This window comes from Canis aureus, chromosome X (genome assembly GCF_053574225.1).
Source record: "Canis aureus isolate CA01 chromosome X, VMU_Caureus_v.1.0, whole genome shotgun sequence".
NCBI classification, from domain to species: domain Eukaryota; kingdom Metazoa; phylum Chordata; class Mammalia; order Carnivora; family Canidae; genus Canis; species Canis aureus.
In genome coordinates this window covers 81,402,070-81,418,782 of record NC_135649.1, presented here as the reverse complement: position 1 = coordinate 81,418,782, position 16,713 = coordinate 81,402,070, and the positions used below count along the sequence as shown (strand labels likewise).

The window sequence follows — 16,713 nt, the reverse complement described above, 5'->3', positions numbered from 1 at the left end:
TGGCAGGCCAGAAAGGGCTGGCAGGATATATTCAGGGTCCTAAATGAGAAGAACATGCAGCCAAGAATACTTTATCCAGCAAGGCTCTCATTCAGAATAGAAAAAGAGATAAAGAGCTTCCAAGATAGAAACTAAAAGAATATGTGACCACCAAACGAGCTCTGCAAAAATCTTTTTTTTTAATTTTTTTATAAATTTATTTTTACTGGGGTTCAATTTGCCAACATATAGAATAAAACCCAGTCCTCATCCCATCAAGTGCCCCCCTCAGTGCCTGTCACCCGGTCACCCCCACCCCCTGCCCACCTCCCCTTCACCACCCCTAGTTCATTTCCCAGAGTTAGGAGTCTCTCATGTTCTGTCTCCCTTTCTGATACTTCCCACTCATTTTTTCTCCTTTCCCCTTCTATTCCCTTTCACTATTATTTATATTCCCCAAATGAATGAGACCATATAATGTTTGTCCTTCTCCAATTGACTTATTTCACTCAGCATAATACCCTCCAGTTCCATCCACGTTGAAGCAAATGGTGGGTATTTGTCATTTCTAATGGCTGAGAAATATTCCATTGTATGCATAGACCACATTTTCTTTATCCATTCATCTTTCGATGGACACCGAGGCTCATTCTACAGTTTGGCTATTGTGGACATTGCTGCTATAAACATTGGGGTGCAGGTGTCCTGGTGTTTCACTGCATCTGTATCTTTGGGGTAAATCCCCAGCAGTGCAATTGCTAGGTCGTAGGGCAGATCTTTTTTTAACTTTGAGGAACCTCCACACAGTTTTCCAGAGTGGCTGCACCAGTTCACATTCCCACCAACAGTGCAAGAGGGTTCCCTTTTCTCCGCATCCTCTCCAACATTTGTGGTTTCCTGCCTTGTTAATTTTCCCCATTCTCACTGGTGTGAGGTGGTATCTCATTGTGGTTTTGATTTGTATTTCCCTGATGGCAAGTGATGCGGAGCATTTTCTCACGTGCCTGTGGGCCATGTTGATGTCTCCCTCTGTGAGATTTCTATTCATGTCTTTTGCCCATTTCATGATTGGATTGTTTGTTTCTTTGCTGTTGAGTTTCATAAGTTCTTTATAGAACTTTTTGCTTTTGTTTCTCTTGCCTTCATGGATGTATCTTGCAGGAAGTTACTGTGGCCAAGTTCAAAAAGGGTTTTGCCTGTGTTCTCCTCTAGGATTTTGGTGGAATCTTGTCTCACATTTAGATCTTTCATCCATTTTGAGTTTATCTTTGCGTATGGTGCAAGAGAGTGGTCTAGTTTCAATCTTCTGCATGTGGCTGTCCAATTTTCCCAGCACCATTTATTGAAGAGACTGTCTTTTTTCCAGTGGACAGTCCTTCCTCTTTGTAAAAAATTAGTTAACCATAAAGCTGAGGGTCCACTTCTGGATTCTCTATTCTGTTCCATTGATCTATGTGTCTGTTTTAGTACCAGTACCACACTGTCTTGATGACCACAGCTTTGTAGAACAACCTGAAATCTGGCATTGTGATGCCCCCAGATATGGTTTTTTTTTAATATTCCCCTGGCTATTCGGGGTCTTTTCGGATTCCACACAAATCTTAAAATAATTTGTTCCAACTCTCTGAAGAATGTCCTTGGTACTTTGATAGGGATTGCATTATTTATTCATAGAGACACACAGAGAGAGAAAGAGAGAGAGAGAGAGAGAGAGAGAGAGAGAGACAGAGGGAGAAGCAGGTTCCATGCAGGGAGCCCGACGTGGGACTCGATTAGGGTCTCCAGGATCATGCCCTGGGCTGCAGGCGGCGCTAAACCACTGAGCCACCGGGGCTGCCCTAGAGATTGCATTAAACATGTAAATTGCCCTGGGTAACATTGACATTTTCACAATATTAATTCTTCCAATCCATGAGCATGGAATATTTTTGCATCTCTTTGTGTCTTCCTCAATTTCTTTCAGAAGTGTTCTGTAGTTTTCAGGGTATAGATCCTTTACCTCTTTGGTTAAGCTTATTCCTAGGTATCTTATGCTTTTGGGTGCAATTGTAAATGGGATTGACTCCTTAATTTCTCTTTCTTCAGGCTCATTGTTGGTGTATAGAAATGCCACTGACTTCTGGGCATTGATTTTTGTATCCTGCCACACTGCCGAATTGCTGTAGGAGTTCTAACAATCTTGGGGTGGAGTCTTTTGGGTTTTCTATGTACAGTATCATGTCACCTGCGAAGAGAGAGAGTTTGACTTCTTCTTTACCAATTTGAATGCCTTTTGTTCCTTTTTGTTGCCTGATTGCTGAGGCTAGGACTTCTAGTCCTATGTTGAATAGCAGTGGTGAGAGTGTACATCCCTGTCTTGTTTCTGATCTTAGGGGAGACTCCCAGGGTTTCCCCATTGAGAATGATATTTGCTGTGGGCTTTTCATAGATGGCTTTTAAGATGCTGAGGAATGTTCCCTCGATGCCTACACTCTGAAGAGTTTTTTATTTTTTTATTTATTTTTTATTTTTTTTCACTCTGAAGAGTTTTGATCAGAAATGGATGCTGTATTTTGTCAAATGCTTTCTCTGCATCTACTGAGAGGATCATATGGTTCTTGTTTTTTCTCTTGTTGATATGATCAATCACATTGATTGCTTTATGAGTGATGAACCAGCCTTGCATCCCAGGGATAAATCCCACTTGGTCATGGTGAATAATCCTCTTAATGTATTGTTGGATCCTATTGGCCAGTATCTTGTGAATTTTTGCATCTGTGTTCATCAGGGATATTGGTCTATAATTTTTCTTTTTGGTGGGATCTTTGTCTGGTTTTGGAGTTAAGGTGATGCTGGCCTCATAAAATGAGTTTGGAAATATTCCATGTCTTTCTATCTTTCAGAATAGCTTTAGTAGAATAGGTATTGTTTCTTTAAACGTTTGATAGAATTCCCCTGGGAAGCTATCTGGCCCTGGACTCTTGTGTCTTGGGAGGTTTTTGATTACTGCTTCAATTTCCTCCCTGGTTATCAGCATGTTCAGATTTTCTATTTCTTCCTCTTCCAGTTTTGGTAGTTTGTGGTTTTCCAGAAATGTATCTATTTCTTTATATTGCCTAAATTATTGGCATATAGGTGCTCATAGTATGTTTTTAAAATTGTTTGCATTTCCTTGGTGTTGGTGGTTCTCTCTCCTTTCTCATTCATGATTTTATTAATTTGAGTCTTCTATCCCTTCTTTTTAATAAGGCTGGCTAATGGTTTATCTATCTTGTTAATTCTTTCAAAGAACCAACTCCTGGTTTTGTTGATCTGTTCCACAGTTCTTCTGGTCTCTATTTCGTCGAGTTCTGCTCGAATCTTTATTAACTGTCTTCTGTTGGGTGTAGGAACTATTTGCTGTTTTTTCTCTAGCTCCTTTAGGTGTAAGGTTAGCTTTTGTATTTGAGTTCTTTCCAGTTTTTGGAGGGATGCTTGTATTGCGATGTATTTCCCTTTTAGGACTGCTTTTGCTGTATTCCAAAGATTTTGAATGGTTGTATCTTCATTTTCATTAGTTTCCATGAATCTTTTTATTTTTTTATTATTTTTTTAATTTTTATTTTTTATCTTTTATTTATGATAGTCGCAGAGAGAGAGAGAGAGAGAGAGAGAGAGAGAGGCAGGCAGAGACATAGGCAGAGGGAGAAGCAGGCTCCATACACCGGGAGCCCAATGTAGGATTCGATCCCGGGTCTCCAGGATTGCGCCCTGGGCCAAAGGCAGGCGCTAAACCCCTGCGCCACCCAGGGATCCCCCCATGAATCTTTTTAATTCTTCTCTAATTTCCTGGTTGACCCTTTCATCTTTTAGCCGGATGGTCCTTAACCTCCACGTGTTTGAAATCCTTCAAAGATTTCAAGTATCAAGAAGATATTAGCCAATAGGATCCAACAGTACATTAACAAGATTATTCACCCCCAGTCTCTCTGCTTCTCGTTGATTGCTGTTCTGAGCTTTTTGCTTGATTTGCAGTACTCGAGTTCACTGCCATGTCTTCTGAAGAAGGGATGCTTTTCTTGGGAGGGTTGAACTTCAACACCAATGAGCAGGCTTTGGAAGACCACTTCAGCAGCTTCGGTCCTATCTCTGAGGTGGTTGTTGTCAAGGACCGGGAGACTCAACGATCCCGGGGTTTTTGTTTCATCACCTTCACCAATCCAGAGCATGCCTCAGATGCCATGAGACCCATGAATGCAGAGTCTCTGGATGGTCGCCAGATCCGTGTGGATCACGCGGGCAAGTTGGCCAGGGGAACTAGAGGGTGTGCCTTTAGGGCCCATGGGCGTGGTCGCAGCTACTCTAGAGGTGGTGGGGACCAGGGCTATGGGAGTGGCAGATATGACAGTCAACCTGGAGGATATGGATATGGAAGGTCCAGAGACTAAGGTGGCAGAAGCCAGGATAGTTTTGACCACTACTCAGGAGGAAATTACAGAGACAATTATGACAACTGAGATGAGGCATGTGCACCTAAAGTAGATACACAAGGAATAAAACTTCTGATCCAGGATCATCCTTCCAAATGGCTATATTTATAAAGATTTTTGGAGCTGCACTGACACATCTGTTCTAGTACATCAAGTTCTATTTTTTAACTGAGCTCCAGAAGTAGTTTGTTATAGAGACATTTTAGAGAAAGCTCCATTTGATTTCTAAAATTTTCTCCCATTTAAATACTAATCCTGGGACATTGCAGATGCTGGGTATTTTTCCTCAACCTGTTTTTCAGTTTGGGCTCTCAGGATTACTGGTTGTGGCAAAAAAAAAAAAAAAAAAAAGTTTGTTCAGACTGCTTTAAAAACAAATAATGTGCATTTAGGGACATTTAAAAGCCTAATGTGATTAGGCTTTTATCATCATTAGGAAGCAATTTCCAAATGCAAATAAAAGAAATCATTGACACGATTAGAGGCGGTTTTCTTTTTTTTTTTTTCTAATTCAAGGTTACCACCCTGAGTGTACAGAAGTTTCTTAAAAATATTTGTGAATGTATTTTTTAGTACTGGAAGAAAAAAAATCTGTTGTCTCATTTAGCATTTTAGGATATTCTTCACGGAGTTGATTAAAAAGTTGAAACATAAAAAAAGAAGATTATTCACTACGACCAAGTGGGATTTATCCCCGGGGATGCAAGGCTGGTTCAACACTGGTAAAGCAATCAATGTGATTGATCATATCAACAAGAGAAAAAACAAGAGTCATGTGATCCTCTCAATAGCTGCAGAGAAAGCATTTGACAAAATACAGCATCCATTCCTGATCAGAACTCTTCAGACTGTGGGAATAAAGGGAACATTCCTCAGCATCTTAAAAGCCATCTACGAAAAGCCCACAACAAATATCATTCTCAATGGGGAAATACTGGGACCTTTCCCCTAAGATCAGGAACACGACAGGGATGTCCACTCTCACCACTACTATTCAACATAGGACTAGAAGTCCTAGCCTCAGCAATCAGGCAACAAAAAGGAACAAAAGGCATTCAAATTGGCAAAGAAGAAGTCAAACTCTCCCTCTCTGCAGATGACATGATACTGTACATAGAAAACCCAAAAGACTCCACCCCAAGATTGCTAGAACTCCTACAGCAATTTGGCAGTGTGGCAGGATACAAAACCAATGCCCAGAAGTCAGTGGCAGTTCTATACACTAATAATGAGACTGAAGAAAGAGAAACTAAGGAGTCAATCCCATATACAATTGTACCTAAAAGCATAAAATACCTAGGAATAAACCTAACCAAGGAGGTAAAGGATCTATATCCTCAAAACTGCAGAACACTTCTGAAAGAAATGGAGGAAGACACAGAGATGGAAAAATATTCCATGCTCATGGATTGGAAGAATTAATGTTGTGAAAATGTCAATGTTGCCCAGGGCAATTTACCCATTTAATGCAATCCCTATCAAAATACCATAGACTTTCTTCATAGAGTTGGAACAAATCATCTTAAGATTTGTGTGGAATCAGAAAAGACCCCGAATAACCAGGGGAATATTGAAAAAGAAAACCATATCTGGGGGCATCACAATGCCAGATTTCAGGTTGTACTACAAAGCTGTGGTCATCAAGACAGTGTGGTACTGGCACAAAAACAGACACATAGATCAATGGAACAGAATAGAGAACCCAGAAGTGGACCCTCAACTTTATGGCCAACCAATATTAGACAAAGCAGGAAAGACTATCCACTGGAAAAAAAGACAGTCTCTTCACTAAATGCTTTTCGGAAATTTGGACAGCCACATGCAGAAGAATGACACTAGAGCATTCTCTTACACCATACACAAAGATAAACTCAAAATGGATGAAAGATCTAAATGTGAGACAAGATTCCTCCAAAGTTCTAGAGGAGAACACAGGCAAAACCCCTTTTGCACTTGGCCACAGCAACTTCTTGTGAGATACATCCATGAAGGCAAGAGAAACAAAGCAAAAATGAATTATTGGGACTTCATCAAGATAAACTTTTGCACAGCCAAAGAAACAGTCAACAAAACTAAAAGACTACCTACAGAATGGGAGAAGATATTTGCAAATGACCTATCAGATAAAGGGCTAGTATCCAAGATCTATAAAGAACTTATTAAACTGAACACCCAAGAAAAAAAATCCAACCATGAAATGGGCAAAGGACATGAACAGAAATCTCAGAGGAAGACATAGACATGGCCCACAAGCACGTGAGAAAATGCTCCGCATCACTGGCCATCAGGGAACTCCAAATCAAAACCACAATGAGATAACACCTCACACCAGTGAGAATGGTGAACATTAACAAGGCAGGAAACAACAAATGTTGGAGAGGATGTGGAGAAAGGGGAACCCTCTTGTACTGTTGGTGGGAATGTGAACTGGTGCAGCCACTCTGGAAAACTGTGTGGAGGTTCCTCAAGGAGTAAAAAATAGATCTGCCCTACGACCCAGCAATTGCACTGCTGGGGATTTACCCCAAATATACAGATGCAGTGAATTGCCGGGACACCTGCACCCCGATGTTTCTAGCAGCAATGTCCACAATAGCCAAACTGTAGAAGGAGCCTCGGTGTCCATCGAAAGATGAATGGATAAAGAAGATGTGGTTTATGTATACACTGGAATATTACTTAGTCTTTAGAAACGACAAATATCCCCCATTTGTTTCGAAGTGGTTGGAACTGGAGGGTATTATGCTGAGTGAAATAAGTCAATCGGAAAAGGACAAACATCAGATGGTCTCATTCATTTGGAGAATATAAAAAATTAGTGAAAGGGATAGAGGGAAAGGATAGAAAATGAGTGAAAATATAAGTGAGGGTGACGAAAAAATGAGAGCACCTAACTCTGGGAAATGAACAAGGGGTGGTGAAAGGGAGGTGGGTGTGGTGTTGGGGTGACAGGCACTGAGGGGGGCACTTGGCGGATGAGCACTGGGTATTATGCTATATGTTGGCAAATTGAACTCTAATAAAAAATAATTTAGGGATCCTTGGGTGGCGCAGCGGTTTAGCACCTGCCTTTGGCCCAGGGCATGATCCTGGAGACCCGGGATCGAATCCCACATCGGGCTACCGGTGCATGGAGCCTGCTTCTCCCTCTGCCTATGTCTCTGCCTCTCTCTCTCTCTCTGTGTGTGACTATCATAAATAAATAAAAAAAATTAAAAAAAATAATTTAAAAAGAGGAGACATTTCCACCTGTGATATCAGTGAGATGTCCCACGAATGTGAACATCAGTAATTTGCCCAGTGTTCATTCATAACACCTTAAGGAAGTTCTACTCTCTCTCCCTATCCTACGTCTGGGGTTATGTGTACTGGTACAGCTATCTTAGTTGTTAACAGAGGGGTTACATTTACTCTGTGCCAGTTGATAAAGAGCCACTGCCTTTAATCATGCCTCTAAGACAGCTGGAACCTCCCCACAATCTAGTAACTGAAGTAAGTAATGTCACAGCAGGAGACCTCTAGGACTCTATTTGAGTACAATGACTGGCAGTTGTGATTGATCTGTGCTCATTTGTCATTACTTGTCACATGTTTTGAATATCAGTCCTGAGGGTGGGAAGCTGGTGGAGGGGACAGTCAGTGGAGAGCTCTTGGGGAAAATACTTCCCCACTTCTAGTCCCAGCTTCTCCTTGCTAGTCTGATCACATTTCCTGTTGTGGTTGGGGACAGAAGGGAGAGCACTCTGAGCCCTTAGATCTCTTAGTGCTTTCTTTCTCCTTGTGTCAGTTTCCCATTCCCCTCCAAACTTGCTTTGCCTTGGTGACCAGATATCCCTGGGTTCCCTCCTGCCTCATTCCACTACTTTGCAGGGTGAGTAAAGGGTAAGGCCAGAGGTCTAAGTTGCCTGGCAGTGATTCACCTTGTATAGCCAACTTTGCATAAATATACTAAAAGCGCTAGGCTTGAATCCTTCTTGCAAATTCCAGCCTCACTGAAAGGAAGCATCTTACACATGCTTTTTAATTCAGGAGCTTCATTGGAGTTAAAAATGAATTGATTTGATTATTCCTCTCCCTCACCTTTTTTCAACTCTGTTCGTTTTTTTTTTTCAACTCTGTTCTTGATAAGTGATAATAGAACCATTAATCATTTTTGTTGGGTCATCTGCATGTCTCAGAATTTATTTTACACTTATCACTACTTCAAAATTAAGATAGCTATTAGACCTGGATCTTATTTTTTGTTCTTTTATTAAAGAAGCACATCATATTCTTTGTCAAGAATTCAAGAATTTGTTTTTATATTTGGATGACTCTAAATCAGTGTAATTGGTTTTCTTTGTAACCTTATATAACCGTTTTATAGAGATATAATTCACATATCATGCAATTCACCAATTTAAAGTGTACAATTCAATAGTTTTTGGTATATTCACAGAGTTGTACATCTGCAGCCATAATCTAATTTTGGAACATTTTCATCACCCCATAAAGAAACCCCGTGCCATTAGCAGTTAACCCCAATCCTATACATTCCCCCACCCCCAACCCTAGGCAACCACTAATTTTTCTGTCTCTATAAATTTGCCTATTTTGGGCACTTCACATAAACCAAATCATACAATGTGTAGCCTTTTGTGTCTGGCTTCTTTCTCTTGGCATGTTTTCAAGGTTTATCCATGTTGTAGTGAGTGTCAGTCCTTAATTTCCTTTTATTTATTGCTGAATGATATCCCATTGTATGAATATACAATATTTTATTTAGTCATCAGTTGATAGAAATCTGTTTTTCCCCACTTTTTTGCTATTATGTGTAATTGTGCTATGAGTATTCATGAACAAGGTTTTGTGTGGACATATGTTTTTGTTTCTCTTGTGAATATACTTAGGAGTGGAATTGCTGGATTATGTGCTATTTTACATCCCTATGAGCAGTGTATGAGGGTTCTAATTTCTCTACATTCTTTCCAACACTTGGTATTATCTGTTTTTTTAATTATAGCCATCCTAGTGGGTGTGAAGTGTAGTATCTTACTATGGTTTTGATTTCCATTTCCTTGATGGCAAATAATGTCTAGCAGTTTTTTTTAATGTGCTTATTTGCCATTTGTTTATCTTCTTTGGAGAGATGTCTATTCACATTCTTTGCACATCTTTAATTATTTGTGTCTTTATTACTGAATGGTAAGAATTCTTCATATATTCTGGATCATAGATATGATTTGCAAATATTTTCTCTGATTCTATGGATTGTCTTTTCACAAGACAATCTTGATAGTGCTATTTGTAACATAGGAGTTTTTAATTTTGATAAAGTCAAATTTATCCATTTTTTGGGATATTTTTGCTTTTGTGTCACATCTTAAAAAACATTGCCTAGTTCAAGGTCATGAAGATTTATCCACATGATTTTGTCTAGGAGTTTTATAGTTTAACTCTTTCATTTAAGTCTTAATCTATTTTATTTATTTTTATTTTTTAGAATAACAAAAAATATTTTACTAAAACATAAGATTTACATAAGTTTCCAGACAAGCCATACAAAATGGTCACAAGCTTTTTCTTGAAGGAAGGATTCTACACTTGACAGCAAAGTCACGATGTTATTAGTGAGGGCTGTGATGTTTGTTTACTGTTCCCAGTTTGGTTCAAACAATCAAGCTTGTCCATCTACAGCATCTAAATAAATTTAGACTTGGCTAGAGAGCATATTCTAAAGAACTGGTTAGCTGCTTTTAACCGATGCAATTAGATCACCAATAAAAAGGGGGAAAGGAGCCCATAAAATTAAAACTACCTCTCCCCCTCAAAAAAAAAAAAAAAACAAAACACCCATACCTCTGCAGCTGACCCTGACAACTACCTTCATTCCCAGTGCTTTATACTTAAACCATGATGGGCAAAATGAATAAAAGCAGAGAGGGGCCACTGCTTTTAAATGTTTCACAACAATCCAGATGGTACTTCTAGCCTCTACTCATGCTTTACAACAGTGAATCAGGACAAGACATAGATTTGCTAATGTGCATTTATTTTTTTAAGATTCTGTTCGAGAGAGAGAGAGAGAGAGAGAGTCAGAAACACAGGCAGAGGGAGAAGCAGGCTCCATGCAGGGAGGCGACGAGGGACTTGATCCGGGGTCTCCAGGATCAGGCCCTGGGCTGGAGGCGGCGCTAAACCGCTGAGCTACCTCGGCTGCCCGCTAATGTGCATTTAATCACCAAAGGACTGAAGATGTCTGGGCTTTTATTCTGTAATGTTTCTAAGACTGTCCATTAAATGCAAACAAAAAAGGAAGAAGTCTTGGCAGAACAGGAGAAGCGATGCACACTTGATGATTGGATTAATTTTAAATATTCACGGCATATAGCCTAGTCCATGCTCAAGCTATTTCTAAGGCTTGGGCTTCTTTGTTCTCCCATTGCCCCGCTACATCATTTGCTAATGGATCATCTGGATTGGGAGCACTTAACAAAGCCTGGATCGATAGCAGAACTGTGCAGATCTGCAGTGCTGGGGACCACTTATCTATCAAAATATCTAAACATATTCTTCCCAACTTGTCTACGTTAGGATGATAAATTTTGGTCATGAAACGTACTTGAGGGGCTGCCATCAGGTATTCTTCTGGAAGGAATAGTTCGTTTAAAAGTCCCTCCCTCGGGATCCCTGGGTGGCGCAGCGGTTTGGCGCCTGCCTTTGGCTCAGGGTGCGGTCTTGGAGACCCGGGATCGAATCCCACATCGGGCTCCCGGTGCATGGAGCCTGCTTCTCCCTCTGCCTGTGTCTCTGCCTCTCTCTCTCTCTCTCACTGTGTGCCTATCATAAATAAATAAATAAAAAAAAGTTTAAAAGTCCCTCCCTCAAGGGGGGAATTCTAGGGGCCTGCAATGACCACAAGAAAATAATGGGCATTGCTCTCATCTGGTTCTGCTTTAATGCCAGGAACTGGTTCTGCCAGCAAACGCTGGGTTTCCTTGATAATCCTGCAGGGCAGCCCGGCCATCTTGTCAGATCCCGAGTTCGGCCTCTGATCTCTGACTCTGGCTCCTCTTGCCTCACGCACGAGTCAAGTCTTAATCTATTTTAAATTAATTTTTATATATGGTGATATGTAGGTGTCCAACTTCATTTTCTTGTGGATATTCAGTTGCTCTAGCACTGTTTTTTGATTTAATTTGATTTAATTATCTTGGCACCCTTGTTGAAGACTAATTGACTATAAATGTGAGAGCTTATTTTTGGGTTCTCAATTCTATTCTGTTTACCTATATGTTTATCCTTATGCCAGTACCACACCATCTTGATTATTATAGCTTTCTAGTAAGTTTTGAAATCAGGAAATTGTGAGTTCTCCCACTTTGCTTCTCTATTTCAAGATTATTTTGGCTATGCGTTTCTAAATGAATTTTCACATCAGCTTGTCAATTTCTGAAAAGAAAGCTGGGATTTTCATAGCAATTGCATTCAATTTGTAGGCCAATTTAAGGAGTATTGCCATCTTAATCATACTATATCTATAAAAACATATTTTGTGCCAGTCTCAGCCTGTTGATAACCTGTGTTGTGGCTGGACCAGCTCTGATCTCTGTGGTTCTTACTATGATTGCAAGATGCCCTTAGCAGTAACCATCAGGAAATTCTGAGAAAAGGGTTATTACTTACAAGTTCTGGAAATTACATAGCCCATGTAGAGGCACACAGCAAGATCTAGTAATGGTGGGGGAAGATGGAGAAGGAAAGAGAGTGCTTGCACACCCAGGACTAGGGTTCTGCTTCTGTTGAGCTTGAGGGGAGGAACATAGGGTTTTGTGGGCTCATTCCTTATTGGTGAATTTAAAACCTAAAAGCAAGAATTTAAAGTATGGGAAGAGAAAAAAAAACAGTAAGAGAAGAGAAAAAATTGGCCTAAATGATCAGTTATCAAAATCCACCAAGGAGAGATGGAGGGGGTGGGGGGACTAGCAATGTGTTTAAGTCAGACAATTGCATTATGAAAAACAAAACAAAACAACAACCTGTTAGGGATTTAATTATAACATGGTATGTCTTTTATTTAGGTCTTTAATTTTTTTCAACAATATTTTATAGTTATCATAGTATGGTCTTTTTTTTATCTTATATTTCTGTTGTTATATTTATTCCTAAGTATTTTTTAATAGAGCCATCAGTCTTGATCACTTTCAATTTCTTGCTTATGCTTACATGTTTTGATTATGGCCTTACACAAAAGATGACCTTATTAAGCCTTGCCAACTTTACCTCCTAACTATTTCTTGAATTGGCATTTTCATTATAATGTCTACTACCACTGCCCAGGTTTGAGATCTTATCTTTTGCTTGGGTTACTTATGGGACTTTTCTAACTGGTCTGCCTATCTTTAGTTTTACTCCCTTCAAATTCACCCTCCCATACAATGACCAGAATGATTTATTTAAAATTCAATTCTTGATTATAGTTCTGGGTAACATGGTTATGTGACTGCTACTCTTTGTCTCTCAGTGAATGCAATCATAAAATCTGGATAGAGTGCATGGCACAGCTATTTGAGAATTCTGAAAAGTAAGCAGCTTAAGGCAGATTGGAGAAGATCAAAGTTTGAGCAACCAGCAAACCAGTGGAGAATTTCTACTTTTCCTGCTCTCAGACTCTCCAATCTGAACTTAAGGAGCTGAAAACCTGGAAGTGAGCACTATAATACAGAGAACTCCAAGAGAATTCTCTAGTTCTGGCTTCGAAAATGAGGGGGCAGAAATCCCCCATGTTTTTCCTTATTTATCTCTTTTCTCACATCCCAATCCCTAGGCAACTATGCAGTGACAGCAATTATACTTGCAATGGGTACCTTCAGGAACGAATAGTCTTAGAGAGATGACCCTTAATTATTATTTGATGCAGCTGTGGTCGCAGTGAGTAGAGCCACACACTGTTGCTTTTTAATATCTCTGTCCTTCCACTGTTTGTCTTCAGAGGTGGCACAATTGCAGAAGTGAACAGTTTCTGACCACAAGACTGAAAGAAAGTCCCAAGAATTGGATAGTACTGGGGAGAGGTTGTGCTCAGGAAGGTGACCTCAAAGTTTGTTTGTTTTTTTTTTTTTTTTAGAGATTTTCAAACAACTTTCCTTTTTTTTTCTTTGCAAATAATTTTTTTAAAAAGATTTTATTTATTTTTTCATGAGAGTCACACAGAGAGAGGCAGAGACACAGGGAGAGGGAGAAGTAGGCTCCCCTTAGGGAGCCTGATGTGGGACTCCATCCCAGGACCCCGGGATCATTCCATGAGCCGAAGGCAGACCCTCAAACACTGAGCCACCCGGGTTCCTCTGTCTTTTATTTTTTTTAAATATTGTATTTATTTTAGAGAAAGAGCATGAGTGGGGGGAGGGGCAGAGGGAGAGAGAGATTGAGAATCCCAGACTCCACACTGAGCATAGAGCCCAATGCAGGGTGCAATCACCCAGGACCCTGAGATCAAGAACTGGGCTGAAACAAAGAGTTGGATGCTTAACTGACTGAGCCACCCACATGCCCCTCAAAGTTCTTATTTTTCTTTTTTATGAGCTTCTGGGTATGTGCCACTAATCTGTGTATGAATTGATCAGATCCTAATTACCATACCAAAGAATTTGAGAACTGAGTTGACCGACCACTTAGTGACACACATACCCTAGGCAAAGCTGAAGAACACTGCAAAAGTTTTGAAAACTGAACTGACATTGGACCATGAGCCCACAGAAGGCTAGTGGGAATGTGTGGCGTGAACCTAATCAGATTGACTGCTAAGGAAAACACATGTTTTTCCATACAATTTAAGCAAGTCCTAGGGTTTTATAATGTCATAGTCAAAATATCCAGGAAATACTCTGTAATTAACAGGCATACAAAGAACCGTGTGTATCTCACTTACATGGCAAAGACAACAGATATCAATTACAAGAGGTGATGAATATTGCAATTATCTGACAAAGACTTTAAATCAGCTACTATTAAAAAACAAACAATTGCAAACACCCTTGGAACAAATATTAAAATACAAAGACTCGGAGGGGCGGGCCAAGGGGGTGGAAGAGTAGGGTCCCCAAGTTACCTGGCCCCACCAACTTACCTATATAACTTTCAAATCATCCTGAAAACCTAAGAATTCGACCTGAGATTTAAAGAGAGAACAGCTGGAATGCTACAGAGAGAAGAGTTTGCGCTTCCAACAAGGTAGGAAGGCGGGGGAAAAAAAATAAAAAAGAATCCAGTGGGGGAGGGGCCCTGCGAGGGGCCGGGCTAAGGCCAGGGGGCTAGAGCCTCCCAGGACAGGAAAGCCCAGCCCTGGAGAAGCAGGAACTTTAAAAATCCGTACCGGATTCTTCCCAGACGGAAAGGTACTTAGCAGGGAACTCAGGCAGGATCACAGGAGGGGCAGTGGAGCCTCCAGTTTCCTGCAGTCACTAATAGAGGAAGTGCACCCCAGGGGACAGTGCACCACAGACTGTGGGCAGAGCTTGGTAAAGGGCTGGAGAGCGCACCCCGTGGGGATTTGAGGAGAAGACAGCGGGTCAGGCCGGTGCTCCAGACAGAGGGGGCTGTGCCCTGCTGCCTTTGGGAGCCACGTCCCCAAGGAGTACGATTCCAGCAGCACAGACCCCAGATCTCAGGGCGCTGGGGGAGATAGCCCAGGATTCTGTGCTCCCCCGGGACAGGTGGAGGAGAGGAGGGCCCAGGACAGCAAGGAGCTACTGCCGCCCGGCGCCCCCAAACTGTGCAGATCAGCACACCCACGCCCCAGGAGCATCCAGGCCAGTGTGGACTGGGAGACTGTAGTAGTTATTGCAGGAACTGACTCCAGAGCTGGAAGGCTGGCCGCCGCCAGTGTTGTTGTTCCTCCTGGTGTCACCCAGTGCCTGGGACTGAGCGGGGGGGGGGGGGGTCAGGGGTCTCACAGGATAAACAGCTCCCACTGAGCTGTGCACCTGGCAGTAGGCAGGGCAACTCCCCCAGGTGCACACACCTGAGAATCAGCACAGCAGGGCCCTCCCCCAGAAGACCAGCTGGAAAGATAGGGGAAGAGCAAGTTCTTGACCACACAGTGCTGGAAAACTCAAGGGACATACAGTATATAGAACCAGATGATACCCCTGCTTTTTCCCTTCTTTTTTTGTCTTCCTTTTTTTTTTTAAGTACAACTAGTTTTTTAGCCAGTCTGCATTGAGCAAAATGACTAGAAAGAATAACTCGCCACAAAAGAATCAGAAACAGTAGTCTCGCCCACAGAGTTATAGAATTTGGATTACAATTCGATGTCAGAAAGCCAATTCAGAAGCACAATTATAAAGCTACTGGTGGCTCTAGAAAAAAGCATAAAGGATTCAAGAGACATCATGACTGCAGAATTTAGATGTAATCAGGCCGAAATTAAAAATCAATTAAATGAGATGCAATCCAAACTGGAGGTCCTAATGATGAGGGTTGATGAGGTACAAGAAAGAGTGAGTGATATAGAAGACAAGTTGATGGCAAGGAAGGAAGCTGAGGAAAAAAGAGAAAAACAAAAGATGATGAGAAAAGGTAAAGGGAAATAAATGACAGCCTTAGAAGGAAAAAAATCTGCGTATAATTGGGGTTCCAGAGGGCGCTAAAAGGGACAGAGGACCAGAAAGCATATTTGAACAAATCATACCTGAGAACTTCCCCAATTTGGGGAAGGAAACAGGCATTCAGATCCAGGAGGTAGAGGGATCCCTCCCTAAAAGCAATAAAAACCAACAACACCTCGACATTTAATCGTGAAAATTGCAAATTCCAAAGATAAAGAGAAAATCCGTAAAGCAGCAAGAGACAAGAGATCCCGAACTTATATGGGGAGAAATATTACATTAACAGCAGACCTCTCCACAGAGACCTGGCAGGCCAGAAAGGGCTGGCAAGATATATTCAGGTATTAAATGAGAACATGCAGCCAAGAATACTTTATCCAGCAAGGTTCTCATTCAGAATAGAAGGAGAGATAAAGAGCTTCCAAGACAGACAGAAACTGACCACCAAACCAGCTCTGCAAGAAATATTAAGGGGGCACCTGTAAAAGAAAGAGAAAGCCCAAAGAACCCACAAAAACAGGGACTGTATAGGTATTATGATGACACTAAATTCATATCTTTCAATAGTAACTCTGAACGTGAATGGGCTTAATGATCCCATCAAAAGACGCAGGGTTTCAGACTGGATAAAAAAGCAAGACCCATCTATTTGCAGTCTACAAGAGACTCATTTTAGACCTAAGGACACCTCCAGCCTG

At 41.1% G+C, this 16,713-nt stretch overlaps 1 protein-coding gene and 1 pseudogene across 3 annotated transcripts in view; both read left to right on the top strand.

Moving 5' to 3' along the window:
• CCNB3 (cyclin B3) overlaps positions 1-16,713 on the top strand; it is a 91,592-nt gene that overhangs the window by 63,904 nt on the left and 10,975 nt on the right. The gene's annotated exons all lie outside the window — the stretch shown is intronic.
• Positions 3,845-4,810, top strand: LOC144307930 (RNA-binding protein 3 pseudogene; annotated as a pseudogene).